The sequence below is a fragment of the Suncus etruscus genome, chromosome 3 (genome assembly GCF_024139225.1).
Source record: "Suncus etruscus isolate mSunEtr1 chromosome 3, mSunEtr1.pri.cur, whole genome shotgun sequence".
NCBI classification, from domain to species: Eukaryota; Metazoa; Chordata; class Mammalia; order Eulipotyphla; family Soricidae; genus Suncus; species Suncus etruscus.
The window spans coordinates 47,047,592-47,062,656 of record NC_064850.1 but is presented as its reverse complement, the minus strand read 5'-3'; the positions used below and the strand labels follow the sequence as shown (position 1 = coordinate 47,062,656).

General features: G+C 36.8%; 1 protein-coding gene and 1 non-coding gene across 2 annotated transcripts in view; both read right to left on the bottom strand.

Annotated features, from left to right (window-relative positions):
- The window catches only part of PROX1 (prospero homeobox 1), a 612,185-nt gene that overhangs the window by 139,318 nt on the left and 457,802 nt on the right, over positions 1-15,065 (bottom strand). The gene's annotated exons all lie outside the window — the stretch shown is intronic.
- Positions 7,529-7,661, bottom strand: LOC126005096 (small nucleolar RNA SNORA51). Its single transcript, XR_007494274.1, has one exon. It is a non-coding gene; the product is annotated as a small nucleolar RNA SNORA51 (small nucleolar RNA).

Sequence of the window (15,065 nt, the reverse complement as noted above, 5' to 3'; positions counted from 1 at the left end):
ACTTATAGGGCCCCGTTGGCTCCAATTTTCATTTCTTCCTAAGCTCTGTAGTCACTCAAATGACATCCCTTTTGAATCCTTTTATTTATAGACGACATGCTTACTGAAAACTCAAGTTCCTCAAAGGAAAGCATATCTTAATCCTTCATTTGTCTCTCAAACATTTTCATCTTCTAAAGGAGAAAGAGACACCATAAATTGTTTCACTGGATATTAAATATTACTGGAGGTTACAAGCTAATTTGTAGTCTCAGTTCCTAACACATATCAAATAAATCTCAGGTTATTACAGATTCAGCATTTTCTTCTTTAAAATCTGGTGCAATAAATTCAGGTGGCAACATTTTATCACCCCTTCTTTTCTAAAATGGAGATCAACTTCAGCTAAACTTGAGATAAATAGTCAAATCTTATCAACAGAATCTGAGCTTCTGAATCCACTTGACCATAGTACCGGCCATAAACAAAATTGTGGAAATTAAGGAGGGAAACTGAATTTGATTCTTATAAGGTAAGATAATGTAGAAATGTAGGAAATAAAAATTGAAGGAGGGTGGGTGGAGAAACAATTTCCTTCAAATCATCCCTCTTGTTACTTAACTACTTGGTGTGACATGTCCCTTGTTATATAATTCAAACCAATCGTTTTGTTTCTATGTGCTTTCAGTTATAAATATTAGCTATTGCTGAGCATGAGAAAGAATTAATACCATGGAGTTTTTATTTATTCTATCCTTTTTAGTTTTTGTTGTTACTTGCTTGTTTGTGGACAATATTTTGTGGTGCTGACAACTTTCTCATGAGTCTGTGCTCAGAGATTACTCTTGGCTGGGATCAGGGGATTTTATGTGGTACAAGGAATAAAACATGGATAAGGTGCATCAAGGCCAATGGCTTACTCACAATATTATTTGTCTGGCCCCTGGAGTGTTTTCACCTTACAAAGAGCTTCTTTAAGTCCCAAGAAGCAAGATAAGTGTTCTACAGATCAAGCTGTATTATTGTCCCTAAGTTCCTCTGTTGAACTTCTAACCCTTGGAACAAGAGAACTAGATTCTTGTCTGGGGACAGGAACTTTATAGAGGTAATGAAGGTCAGATTACATCATTAGCTAAAGCTGAATTTAATATGAATAATATATTTATACAGTAGTTTGGAGGACAAGCACAGAGGAAAATCTGCATGAAGACCAGGAGAAGATGGCAGTGGGCCAACCAAAAAGGGATCCCTGAAGAAACCCAGCCCACTGACAATCTTATCTCTGTCTCTAGCATTCACTACTGTGAGAAGATTGAGTTCTGTGGTTTCCAGTCCCAGCAAGTTCACAAGGAGTTTATATTATAGTGCTAGATTAAGGAGAACCATCCCACATGAAACCAGTCTGGCTCTTAAGTATGTGGGTGCTTGAGTGATCTCTGAAAGATTTGCATGCAAAACTTCAGTATAAACTTATTTAGTTGATACCTTCAAGAAAGTCAGTTAGGATCTCCAGACGTCCTATGTCCATCCTATGTCTATGTCCTAGGCCTCATGCTGGTACTTGCTGGTTTGTCATCTTTGGTCTGTGCTAGACTGTCACTGATTGTTTCTCAATATCTATTGTCAACCTGGTCAGTCACTAATGCTCTAGAATCCCTCTTTGGGACTTCAAAGCTGCCTTTCATGGACTATGTACAGCTCAGTGAGTCTTTGGCCCTTTGATTTTCTTTAGTTGTCCAGTCATGTGGCTCTGAGTCAGAATTAATGTTTTCCTACCATCTACATAGATACAGAAGAGGGGGGTCATAGAGGAAGTTACTCTGCTAATGCGTCCTTTTCTATTTTATTCTTTCTCATCTCAGCAATTGCCATTATCTATTTGACTGGTATCTCGAGTGTGAGAGATTTAAGAGGACCATCTATATAAATTAGATGACCTGACTTCCCTCTATTCCTCTCCACCTTCCACCATAACAGAAAGAAGACATGCTTGGATTCTTCAGGAGTTTGACAAAGAGATAGAGAGTGGACAGAAGGCTTGGAGGAAAATAAAATTGAAATGATGAAATGAAATCTAGAGATCACCATGGAAGTCAATCCCTCCAAAGAGATATCGGACTAACGCCACCCCACCTTGTCAAATATTTTCATCACCTCCTTGCCTCATCTCACCTACCTTTTCTGCAAAGTCCTTCTGTCCAATCAATGTCATGATTAGGCTGGACACTATTTTATTGTAAATGCCAAGAAAGACTTTTTAGTGAAAATCACAAATAAAAGCTAATCTCAAAGAGGAGGAAATTGGTGCTGGCTAAGCAAATGAATTGTTTCATTAAGAGCCTGAAAGGAAGTGAAAAATTCACATGGAGATGGAAAAAAATCATTTTGAAAGAGAATCAAATTCATTAGAACATATAGCTTTTAGTAGAAAGCTCTGAAGATCCATCTGCTGTTCAAATATGGAAAATTTCATGGACTTCTGGAAAGACGTTCCGGGTGGAAGCTGCTTTTAGATTAAGGTATTTTTTAAATGGTGGAAACAGACACATTTTGAATATGAACTTTAACCCTGTCTATAAAGTAAAAAACATTATTTTGGTTTTGAGACAAAAGCACATAATATACATTTATTCACTCCAAGTCAGTGATGTCACGCTTGATATATTTTGGGATGTTTTCTATGTCTTTCAATTAAGATCATTCAAAATGAAATAAACACTGCTAATTTTCCAGGTACTTTCCATACTGATCTAAACTAATGCTACAAAATTTCTCTGCTCCAAAGAATCCTGCATGATTCCTATTTTTCCATTTTAGCATTTATATTAGCATGACTTCCATTTTTCCATTTCATCGCAGGGAGCAAATTACAAATAGATGGACATGTAAAACAAAAGAAAATATCAAATACAAACTTATAAAAATGGCTTTACCATATTTCATTTCTATTCTTCAGCTATATTAGAAGGTTTGGAGCAGTTCCTTATTAGGCGATAGACACAGTGCATGCATAGCATGGGGATGAGCAGGAGAAACACTGTCTGCTTTTTGATGTCCTCATTTTCCTAAGAGCAAAGATCAACAAATTACACCAACAATACATTAAGAAAATAATTACTGGTAGAAGTTCTCAAATTTCTGAAACCTTCCTTTCAGAAAACAATGCAGAGGAAAGGAAAAAATATTCAAACATCATTCTTCTTTTTGAATAATGACTTTAAAGCTAACTTCACAGGCTAGAGAGATAATTTCAGAGGTTAGTGCATTTGGCTTGCACGCAGTTAATTCTGATTCAATCCCAGGCACCATATAGGATTCCCCTGAGTACTGCCAGGAATAATCCCTGAGTAGAGAGTCAGGAGTAAGCCCTGAGCACCACAGGGTATGACTTCCTCTCAACCCTACCCCAAATATCTGTAGTAGCCTCTATGTAAATCTGTATCTTAACATAAATTATTAAATAATATAATTAGATATTTTCCATCCATTCTATCTTTATTCTACCAATGATTTATAGATAGATAAGGATAGGAGGAACTCTTTTTTTTTGTTTTGTTTTTGGGCCACACCCAGTGATGCTCAGGAGTTACTCCTGGCTATGCGCTCAGAAATTGCTCCTGGCATGGGGGACCATATGGAACTCGGGGGATCGAACCACAGTTCATCCTAGGTCAGCCGAGTGCAAGGCAAATGCCCTACCACTTATCCACAGTTTCGGCTCCTAATTATTGTCTTTTTATTTACAGATGCTAGGTCCAAATAAACTATTTTCAAGATTTATAAGAATGGAATAAAAAAATTAATTAATGAATGAATTAAAAAGAATGGAATGAATGCCAGAGTAAACATTACCAACAGATGTTTACACTCTCACTAATGCTAGGAGACTACTTCTTTTCAGAACTACAATCAAGATAGTGTTGAGAGATTGTGTGCTTCAATGTCCCTCAATCAAGAGGTGGAGAGTCCCATCATCTCAGAGGTACAGGTGATACTATATTTTATAGTTGTTGCAAATCAGCCCCTGATGAAGTTAACTGAAGGAGGGATGGAGGATGAGGCCTTTCTCCTCCAGCACGGACCACATGTCTGTTACCCTGTTCAGCCGGTGGTTCTGAAGTGAATGCAGCGGGAAGAAAGCCAACAGACAGTCAGGCTTCTGAAGAAAACAGCTCTTTATTCCGTGAAGAGGTCGAAGCCAAAATGCCTAAGAATAGGACCCAGGAAAAAAAGCCCCTCATCTTCCACAGATCCTTGCTTTTATGCCCCAGAATCAGGTACCACCCAATGGTGGGATCAGATACCACCCAATGGTGGGAGCAGAATCAGGTACCACCCTAGGATGGAAGAAGAATGCCAGGTCACACCCTAGGGTAGGGCACAATCATCAATCAGGGTAGGGTCAGTAACATAATAATCCCATAAAAATGTTTACATACACACTCTCCCTCTACCTGTGACTAGTCTTCCTTATTGGATGTTTCTTATGAAAACCTGGTATATGAAAGTAAAAAACACAGATTAGAAGTCATGTCTCCTCTTCTTTTTAGTCTTTGTTCTGTTTGAAAATAAGATAGACTTGCCAAAAACATTCTCTATAATGAGAAATACTGCCCTCAATATGGTATAAACAATACAGTATTCCAGGTCAGCATGCCAATCATGTCAACTTTGCTACTAGTGAGACCACTATTTGGAAAATAAAAGGCAGTAGCTTTGAAAACCAGAAAGTTTCTATTTATGTTAATTGTCATTATTGTGTGCATCATTATTATTACTATGGAAGGGAGAGTAATAGCTAATAAAAACTTACATTTTTAGGTACTTGTTACTAGATAACATTTTCCTCCTTGATTCTAGGGGATACTAGATCTAAGTTCCTGGCACAATTCATTCCTTTTGGGGGGAGGGGAATAAGGGTGCTGAGGTAACATGCAGTGGTGCTCAGGGGTTACTCCTGATTTCAGAAATCACTCCTGGCAGATTTGAGGGACCATTTGAGATGCTGGGGATCAAATCCAGGTCTGTTGCATGCAAGGTAAATGCCCTACCCACTGTGCTATGGCTCCTGCCCCAACATAATCAATTCTTGAATCACCCACATTCCAGCATGGAGTGTGAAATTTCTCTTTTTTTATTTCATGTGATCATGTAATTCTCTCTCTTTTCATATATCCTAAATTTAAAAAAAGTATTTTGCTTAAAAAAGAAAAGAACCAAATTCCCTGGGGTTAAATTCTGTCTCTACTACTTTCCACCATTGTATACTTGGACCATGTCAATTCAGTTCTTTGTGTCTTAATTTTCTCCAAATGTAAGTGGAGAACAGAGCATGTTTATAGTTATTTGAAAAATGAAGGCATTTGCTGTACTCTGTACTCAAGTATGAATAACAATGGTTAAAATCTAGTTGATCCTCTGTAACCCTTTACCATAGTTTTTCATTACCATAATTCCCATTATTAATATTCTTAGGACACATGTTGAATCAGAATCAAAATAAGGGTACCAGAATTAGTGCTAATAGTCGAAAAAATTAAATAGAAATAAAAGCCGCAAATGAGATCAAGCTAACTGAAAGATTTATTTTCCTGATACAGTCAGATAGAAACTCGGGAGACAGAACATTTATTCCATACAACCCAGATTTATGACTAGTATCAGAGATAAGATTATGATATCTTATCTCTGAGTTCCAAAGCCAGTTGGAAAAATGTCAAATGATAACGCTAAACCAGATATTAGAGTCAAAAGGATTTGATGTGGCCCCAAAACAAAACAAAAAATTATAATACATAAATAATAAATCAGATATTTTTTAGTTTTCCCCTTGGTTCATTCCAAATGGAAAATAAAATTACATTATTTTACCTATGCCTTAAATTAATTTCCCAGGTATTTTGATTATATTCTATTTGTTCAGTTTGTAAACCATACTCTCCTTCAAGGACTTAATTTCTATTTATTTCATTGATTATTATTTTTCTTTTCTTATTATAATCATGTTTTATATATTCCTGCTTGAAAGTAAAATGATCTATGCAACAAATGTAGTAATACATTTACTTAAAACATGCAGCTTCCATCTGGGATGGCCAGAGACACCCTCCTGTCAAACAGGGGATGTCTTCAGACAGGATACCCAAAGGAAAAAGAATAGGCAGCTTCTTTCTGGCCCAGCAGGACAGGGACACAGCTTGAGTGCTTGACATACCTGCCGTCAAAACCACCCCTGGAACCTCCCACTTAAGTGAGTCCATAAATTTCTTTCTTTTCTTTCCTTTTATTTTTATTTTGTGTGTGTGGTTTGGGGGCCACATACAGTGATGCTCAGGGATCACTCCTGGCTCTGCACTCAGAAATTACTCCTGGCAGACTCAGGAAACATATGGTATGCTTGGCATCAAACCTGAATCAGCTACATGAAAGGCAAATGCTCTACCTGCTGTACTATTGCTCCAGCTCCAATAAATTCTTTTTTTAAGCCATTCATAGTTGAGTGACATAAGGGATTCTGAAATAATTGCTGACATAGGAGCACCAGACAACAAATATCAAATACCAAAAGATACTTACATTTACTATCCTGCAACCTCAAAAAGGAGACAGAATTCCTTCAACTTCCAGTCTATTTCTGAGCCAGAGCACTGTAGAGGAAGAGGTTCATGGGCCAATGGAGAAATATTCTATCCTTGTCAGGAGAAGCATTTGTCTATGTTCTTATCATGCTCATTTTCCCGTCTGTTCTTCCCAGTCCCAAAATTTCTAACAGTTAATGAACTATTCCCAGCTGTTTCTCTTGTTGTGAAAATTTCAATAGGGGGAGGAAAATCAGTTAGTATGCACCTGAGTGCATTTAGACAAAATGTTCAAGTGCCTTTTTTAAAATCTGAGCAGCTCTATAAAAATAAATTCACATGCTTATGAATGACAAGATTAGAAACATCTCTTTCTTCTGTGTGAAGAATATTGCTTGGACTAAGACAAGACAAATAGAGAAAGAAGAAAGAAAGAAAGAAAGAAAGAAAGAAAGAAAGAAAGAAAGAAAGAAAGAAAGAAAGAAAGAAAGAAAGAAAGAAAGAAAGAAAGAAAGAAAGAAAGAAAGAAAGAAAGAAAGAAAGAAAGAAAGAAAGAAAGAAAGAAAGAAAGAAAGAAAGAAAGAAAGAAAGAAAGAAAGAAGAAAGAAAGAAAGAAAGAAAGAAAGAAAGAAAGAAAGAAAGAAAGAAAGAAAGAAAGAAAGAAAGAAAGAAAGAAAGAAAGAAAGGGAAATGCTACTTATAGAAATCAGTCATTCCATTATCTATCATAAAAAACAGGTTTTAGACTCTTAAAAGACCAAATATAAGTCTCTGATACATAAATAAGTAGGGAAGCAGGTAAATGATCATTTAAAATCATCTTTAGAACAAATTATTTAGTAGGGTGTTGAGCCTGAGTGTACTCTACTGACTTCATATAGGCTGTTTGAAAAAGTATTATGTTTGCCCTTTGGGGGAGGAATAAACGGAGATCAAGTCCAAAGTACTTTGTTGTTGTTGTTTATTTTGATTTTTTTCTCCCAATTCACAATACAGATCAGGCAAAGGGCCTGTGTTGAGGTGTATATGGGGTGCATTTACTGTACCTCCTCTTTCTATACAGTCAGTGTAAAGAACACAGACTGTGGTAAGAATTGGGAGGCCTTATTTTATATATATAATCCTTCACCAGTAAAACATTCCCATGACCAATATCCCAAGTGTCCTTCCTCCCCACCTCCCCACACCAGCCTGGGCCTGTACTCTAGACAGGCTTTCTACTTCCCTCATTCAGTCAGATTTTGTTATGATAGTTCTCAGTGTAATTATTTCTGTGACTGCACTAAACGATCCCTGTGGTGAGCTTCATGTCGGGAGTTAAACCCTCCAGTCCTCCTCTATTTTGCCTCTGAGAATCATTACACAAATGTTTTTCATTTTTCTCAAAACCCATAGATGAGGGAGACCATTCTGTTTTTATCTCTCTCCCTCTGATTTATTTCACTCAGCATAATAGCTTGATTTCTTCCTTTCCTATCTGGATTCCCTTGCTATCTTTTTCTTGCCTAATCTCTATAGCAAGTACTTCCAGTACTATGTTAAATAGGAGTGGTTAGAGGGGGCAACCTTGTCTTGTACCGGAGTTTAGAGGGAAGGCTTTCAGTTTCTCTCCATTGAGGATAATATTTGCCATTGGCTTTTGATAAATGGCCTTGTCTAGATTGAGAAAAGTTCCTTTCATTCCCATCTTGCTGAGAGTTTTTATCAAGAATGGGTGTTGAACCTTATTGAATGCTTTCTCTGCATCTATTGATATGATCATGTGATTTTTATTTTTCTTCCTGTCTATATTGTGTATTATGTTGATGGATTTATGAATGTTAAACCATCCTTGCATTCCTGTGATGAAATCTACTTGATCATAGTGAATGATCTTCTTGATAAGGCATTAAATTCTATTTGCCAGAATTTTATTGAGGACCTTTGCATCTGTATTCATCAAAGATATTGGTCTGTAATTTTCTTTTTTGACTGATTTTGGTATCAAGGTGATATTGGCTTCATAGAAGCTGTCTGGAAATGTTCCCATATTTTCAATTTTATGTAAGATCCTGGCCAAGATTGGTAGTAGTTCCTCTTGAAAAGTTTGAAAGAATTCATTAGTGAATCCATCTGGACCTGAGCTTTTGTTTTTGAGGAGACATTTGATTACCGTTTTAATTTCCTCAATAGTGATGGGGTGTTTAGATATGCTACGTTCTCCTAGTTCAACCATGGAAGATTATAAGAGTTAAAAAATTTATTCATTTCTTGCAGGTTCTCATGTTTTGTGGCATAAAGTTTCTCGAAGTAATCTCTGATTGCCCTTTGAATCTCTGCAATATCTGTAGTGATCTCCCCATTTTCATTTCTAATATGGGTTATCAAGTTTCTCTTTCTCTCCTTCTTTGTGAATTTTGCCAATGGTCTCTTGATCTTATTTATTTTTTCAAAGAACCAACTTCTGCTTTCATTGATCTTTCAGATTGTTTTTTGGATTTCCACTTCATTGATTTCTGCTCCAAGCTTTGTTATTTCCTCTGTCTCCCTATTGCTGGTTCCTTTTATTGATCACTTTCTAATTTTATGAGCTGTGTCATTAGCCTATTCAGGTATGCCCCTTCTTCCTTCCTGATGTGTGCTTGCAAAGTTATAAATTTTCCTCTCAGTACTGCTTTTGCTGTGTCTCTTCTGCTGCCTACAAGAAACACACCTAAATAGTCATAACAAACATAGATTCAAAATCAAAGGCTGGAGGAAAATCATCCAAGCAAACAACACCCTTAAAAAAGCTGGGGTGGCCTAGAATAGCTAAAGCAATCATTGGGGAAAAGAATATGGGAGGAATTACTTTCCCCAACTTTAAACTGTACTACAAAACAACAGTTATCAAAACAGCATGGTATTGGAATAAGGACAGGCCCACAAATCAGTGAAATAGGCTTGAATACTCAGAAAATGTTCCCCAGACATACAGTCACCTAATTTGTGATAAAGGAGCAGGAAATCATAAATGGAGCAGGGAAAGCCTCTTCAACAAGTGGTGTTGGCACAACTGGATAGCCACTTGCAAAAATTGAACTTAGACCCCCAGCTAACATCATGTACAAAGGTAAAATCCAAATGGATTAAAGACCTCGATATCAGACCCAAAACCATAAGATATATAGAACAACACATAGGCAAAACACTCCAGGACATTACAGGCATCTTCAAGGAGGAAACTGCACTCTCCAAGCAAGTGAAAGCAGAGATTAACAGATGGAAATATATTAAGCTGAAAAGCTTCTGCACCTCAAAGGAAATAGTGCCCAGGATACAAGAGCCCCCCACTGAGTGGGAGAAACTATTTACCCAATACCCATCAGATAAGGGGCTAATCTCTAAAATATACAAGGCACTGACAGAACTTTACAAGAAAAAAAATCTAATCCCATCAAAAAATGGGGAGAAGAAATGAACAGACACTTTGACAAAGAAGAAATACAAATGGCCAAAAGACACATAAAAAATTGCTCCACATCACTAATCATCAGGGAGATGCAAATCAAAACAATGATGAGATGCCACCTCACACCACAGAGAATGGCACACATCACAAAGAATGAGAATAAACAGTGTTGGCAGGGATGTGGAGAGAAAGGAACTCTTATCCACTGCTGGTGGGAATGCCGTCTAGTTCAACCTTTACGGAAAGTGATATGGAGATTCCTCCAAAAACTGGAAATCGAGCTCCCATATGATCCAGCTATACCACTCTTAGGAATATACACTAAGAACACAAAAATACAATACAAAAACCCTTCCTTACACCTATATTCATTGCAGCACTATTTACCATAGCAAGACTCTGGAAACAACCAAGATGCCCTTCAACAGACGAATGGCTAAAGAAACTGTGGTAATATACACAATAGAATATTATGCAGCTGTCAGGAGAGATGAAGTCATGAAATTTTCCTATACATGGATGTACACGGAATCTATTATGCTGAGTGAAATAAGTCAGAGAAAGAGAGAAAAACGCAGAATGGTCTCACTCATCTATGGGTTTTAAGAAAAATGAAAGACATTCTTGCAATAATAATTTTCAGACACAAAAGAGAAAAGAGCTGGAAGTTCCAGCTCACCTCAGGAAGCTCACCACAAAGAGTGATGAGTTTAGTTAGAGAAATAACTACATTTTGAACTGTCCTAATAATGAGAATGTATGAGGGAAATGGAGAGCCTGTTTAGAGTACAGGCGGGGGTCGGGTGGGGAGGAGGGAGACTTGGGACATTGGTGATGGGAATGTTGCATTGGTGATGGGTGGTGTTCTTTACATGACTGAAACCCAAACACAATCATGTATGTAATCAAGGTGTTTAAATAAAAAAAGCTGGGGTGGCAATATTAATATCTGACAATGCAAACTTTAGACTCATAAAAGTTGTAAGGGATAAAGATGGACACTATGTACTAATCAAGGGATATGTACAACAGGAAGAAATTGCAATATTAAATATATATCCACCTAATGAGAGACCAGCAAGATATCTAATACACTATTGACAAATTTGAAAGAGGATGTCAGCAATAACACAATAATTGTGGAAGACCTCAACACAGCCCTTTCAACACTTGATAGGTCAACCAGACTGAAACCCAACAAAAATATATTAGACCTGAGAAGAGAAATGGAAGAAAGAGGCCTAGTAAATATATATATATATATATGTATATATATATACATATATATATATAGGGCACTCCATCCTCAGAAACCTGAATGCACATTCTTCTCCAGTGCCCATGGCTCATTCTCCAGGATAGACCACATGCTGGTACATAAAACATATCTCCATAAAATTAAGAGGATAGAAATTTTTCAGGCTATCTTTGCTGATCATAAATCTCTGAAATTGGATGTGAATTACAAAGGCATACAGAAGAAAAACTTTAACAACTGGAAACTAAATAGCCTGCTATTGAACAACCGTGGGTCCGTGATGAAATCAAAGAGGAAATTAAAACTTTATTGGAAATAAATGACAATGAAGATACAAATTATCAGAATCTATGGGACACACCAAAGTACTTTGGACTCAAGAGATAGCATAGGGGCTAAGATGGGTGATTTGCATGCAGCTTACCCCAGTTCCATTCCCTGCATTACATATGTTCCCCCCAAATACTATCAGGAGTGATCCCCTAGTACAGGCAGGAGTAAGCCCTAAACACAATCAGACATGGCTCACTCCTCCCCTACCAAGTGCAAGATGTTTAAGCAAAGCATAGATTCAAATTTAACCTGCATAAGTCCCCAAAAGTGTTGTGTTTCCTCATATGACTTGTAAATATTTCTAATGATAAATAAGTTTTAACCATCACACCATCACACAAAGTTCAAAGTAAAACCACACGTGGCTTCCAACAAAACAAATCAAAAAAGTTTAATTGGGTTATGTTGTGATTCTTCCTCTCTGTGCCTTTGCTGTGCTCTTAACTCAATGAGTCCTCCCTAAAACATGCAGAGTGGATGTTAATATCTGCCTCTCACGAATATACGACTACTAGAAATTTGCCTCCCCAACCCAAGCACCATCTTGGTACTTTGCATTTATGCAGTACCCAGTATTGTGATGACTGTCCAACTCTTTACTTTATCCTATGATTAGCAGTCCAGTAGGGTTCAAATTGTGTAAGATTCATTGTCTAACACTGAGTTTTTTAACACACACACACACACAATAAAAGGTAATTCCATTTTTCTACTAAAATCTAATCTAGGTTTAAAGATAAACTTGCATCCCTCCACCTTTCTAACTTCTTAGTGGAAGCAAAGTATCTGTCTTTTCTGCTCCCTTTCAGAGATGGCATAGTGATGGGGAAAAAAGTAGTTTCTCATGTTAAATGTTTGTACTAATATCTGAGTCACTTTGGATTTGCCCTCACATTCTTTCTTCCCCTGTCAGTCAGTACTAGCTGCCGCATTCTATAAAGCTTCCACCCATAGAATAGTAAACTGTACAGAGAAAACATAAAATAAGCTGTACATCTAATTGAACACTGTTTGTATCTCCCTTAGACTATCCAGTTATCAGAAAAAGCTGTTAAAAACCCTAATTGCACCACAGAACTTCCTGTGACAAAGATCACAATGGTGCTTTCTTGGTAATTTTTCACAATAACCTTAGCCCTTTATTTTACTATGAGCACATCTGAGGAGGAAATGGCAGTGCTATTTACTTCTAGTGTAATTATTCTGTTCAGAATCCACTTTAATTTGGGTACTATAAGAATACTGGACTCACCAGGTCTTTGGAGACATGCCCCTATGTTAATAGACCTCTAATAGTTTCCTGCATTTTGGTACATATAGGCAAAGAGATCAAATAAATCACACACACACACACACACACACACACACAATCACATGAATTTTGAAATTCTGCAATGGTAAATCAATATATTTTTCAATTGCTGAACGGCTGTATATTTTCAATAAATTTTCCTCCTAGGACTTACTGTGGTGCAATTGGCATATTAATTGTTGCATCTCAAAGGATTAATTGATGACTTCAAACCCATTTGGTAGAGTTTCTAAATGAATTGTCCTAAGTGATGGGGGGGGGGGGAGAAAAACCTACAGTCATGAAAATGAGCTCCAGCCCACATGAAAGAAGTTTCTAAAAGAACTCTCTGCTGCTTAATGAAAATTAATCAGTGGTTTTGAAATGAAATGAGTTTTATTTGGGAGTTGACTGACTCCCCCTTGAAGTCCCAGAATATTTAGTGCTTTTTTGTCAAGAGACGTCGCCAAGGCTCGCAGGTCTCATAAAAGACGTGGATCTAGCTGGTTAACAATTCAGATCATGACCAAATTTCTCATCAGGTTACATACAAATCTAATATTTAGGTTCTAGCCAAATAAATAACAAGCTCAAATTTTAGGTCACTTTAATAATATCTAACCTGAGTTTTATCTCTTTTTTCAGTGGCTTCCTAAGCTCTGAAAAAGTCCACATTTCCTTCATAAAAACCCTATTTTTCTTAACTTACTTTCTTTTCTACCCATATGATTAATAATAATAATACATCAACATAGTTGATAGTTAGCTTCCCTTTGCACTAAAATCTTCTTGCCCATACCAGAAATTTACAAATATCAAATTACCTTGCACTTTTCATAAGAATCAATATATATTTGAGTTGGAACTCTTTGTTTATTTTTGTTTGGGGGTCTGCCCACTGATACTCAGGAGACCATGTGGTGCTCAGGAGCAAAGTCTCATCTTCCTCATGCAATGCAGACTCCACCCATTTGCACCACCTTATGGCTTTAAGTTGAAATTTTTTGTAATCTTGTTCACTAGTAGTACTCTTTTTCACTCTTCTTAATCAAGAAACTCCATGCAATTGCCTTTGCTGTAATTATCAAGGTGCCATATTTTCAGGCTTTTTGACAAATGATTCTATGAAGTACAAATTGATTTTGCCATCATAAAGAGAAACATAAACACTTGATCAAAGTAATTACCCTTTATATTTCTGGAATTTTGTGTGCCTTCTTTTAAGCTAAAATTTTATCTATGCTCTATCCTTTTCTAAAATGAGGAATCATCAAGTGAACAGATTTTTGCTCTGAAACACCTGTAAAAATAGTTACATTCGTGGTCTTTTTCCAAAAATCTTCATCCTCTGCAGCAATATTTAACACATCAAAGTTCTGTCAGATTTTCCAATCTTTGAAACTGCCTTCTCCCTGAGGTAGGAGGAATACTGAGTGGCATTCTTACAATTTCTTCCTAAATCAGAGTCGCTCAGATCTGCAAATGTCATACATATGTAATAACTCGTCTTCATCCTGTCTTTAATAAAAGTTAAAATTACATTCATACAGGCAAAGCTGATATTAGAAGGAGGGAAACTTTCTTCAGCAAACCATACATGAAAATGATCTGGCTTTTAGAACCAGCCCATTGGACTCTGACCTGCAACTACAAGATGCAAAATAATCATCCGAAATAATAATATGCAGCTTCCAGCACCACTGAAAGAATTGAGATAATTTATAAAAGAGATGGTCAACTAATGGAACAACAAAAAAATGGAACCTGTTTTATTACACTGTTTTATGAATAGAATTTATCAGTTCTGTGAATGCCACGTCACTATACTTGTATAGGCACACATAAGAGCTCTTGTGTCTGAAGGAAAGTCAAAGAAACCAAAATATTCAGAGAGGTATGGATTGGCTTATTATTATTTTTTCCTAGAAACAATGAAGTTCATCTTATCTCCCTTTTAGCTAGATTCTAAGAGATTTGGAGCCAAAGATAATGTTCAAGTCTATTGTGCATGATCCTCAAGCCTAGCAGAGGAAGAACTCAGTTAAGGTCAGAGTCATAATCACAGCAGTAAAAGAAGTGAAAGAAACCTCCCCAATTAAACAAAGAAGAAAACATAGACTAAGAAGGGTTGAAGTCCTTGTCCATAGTCATCCAACTAACCCTTGATCATTATATCCAAAACCAAGATCCATACCA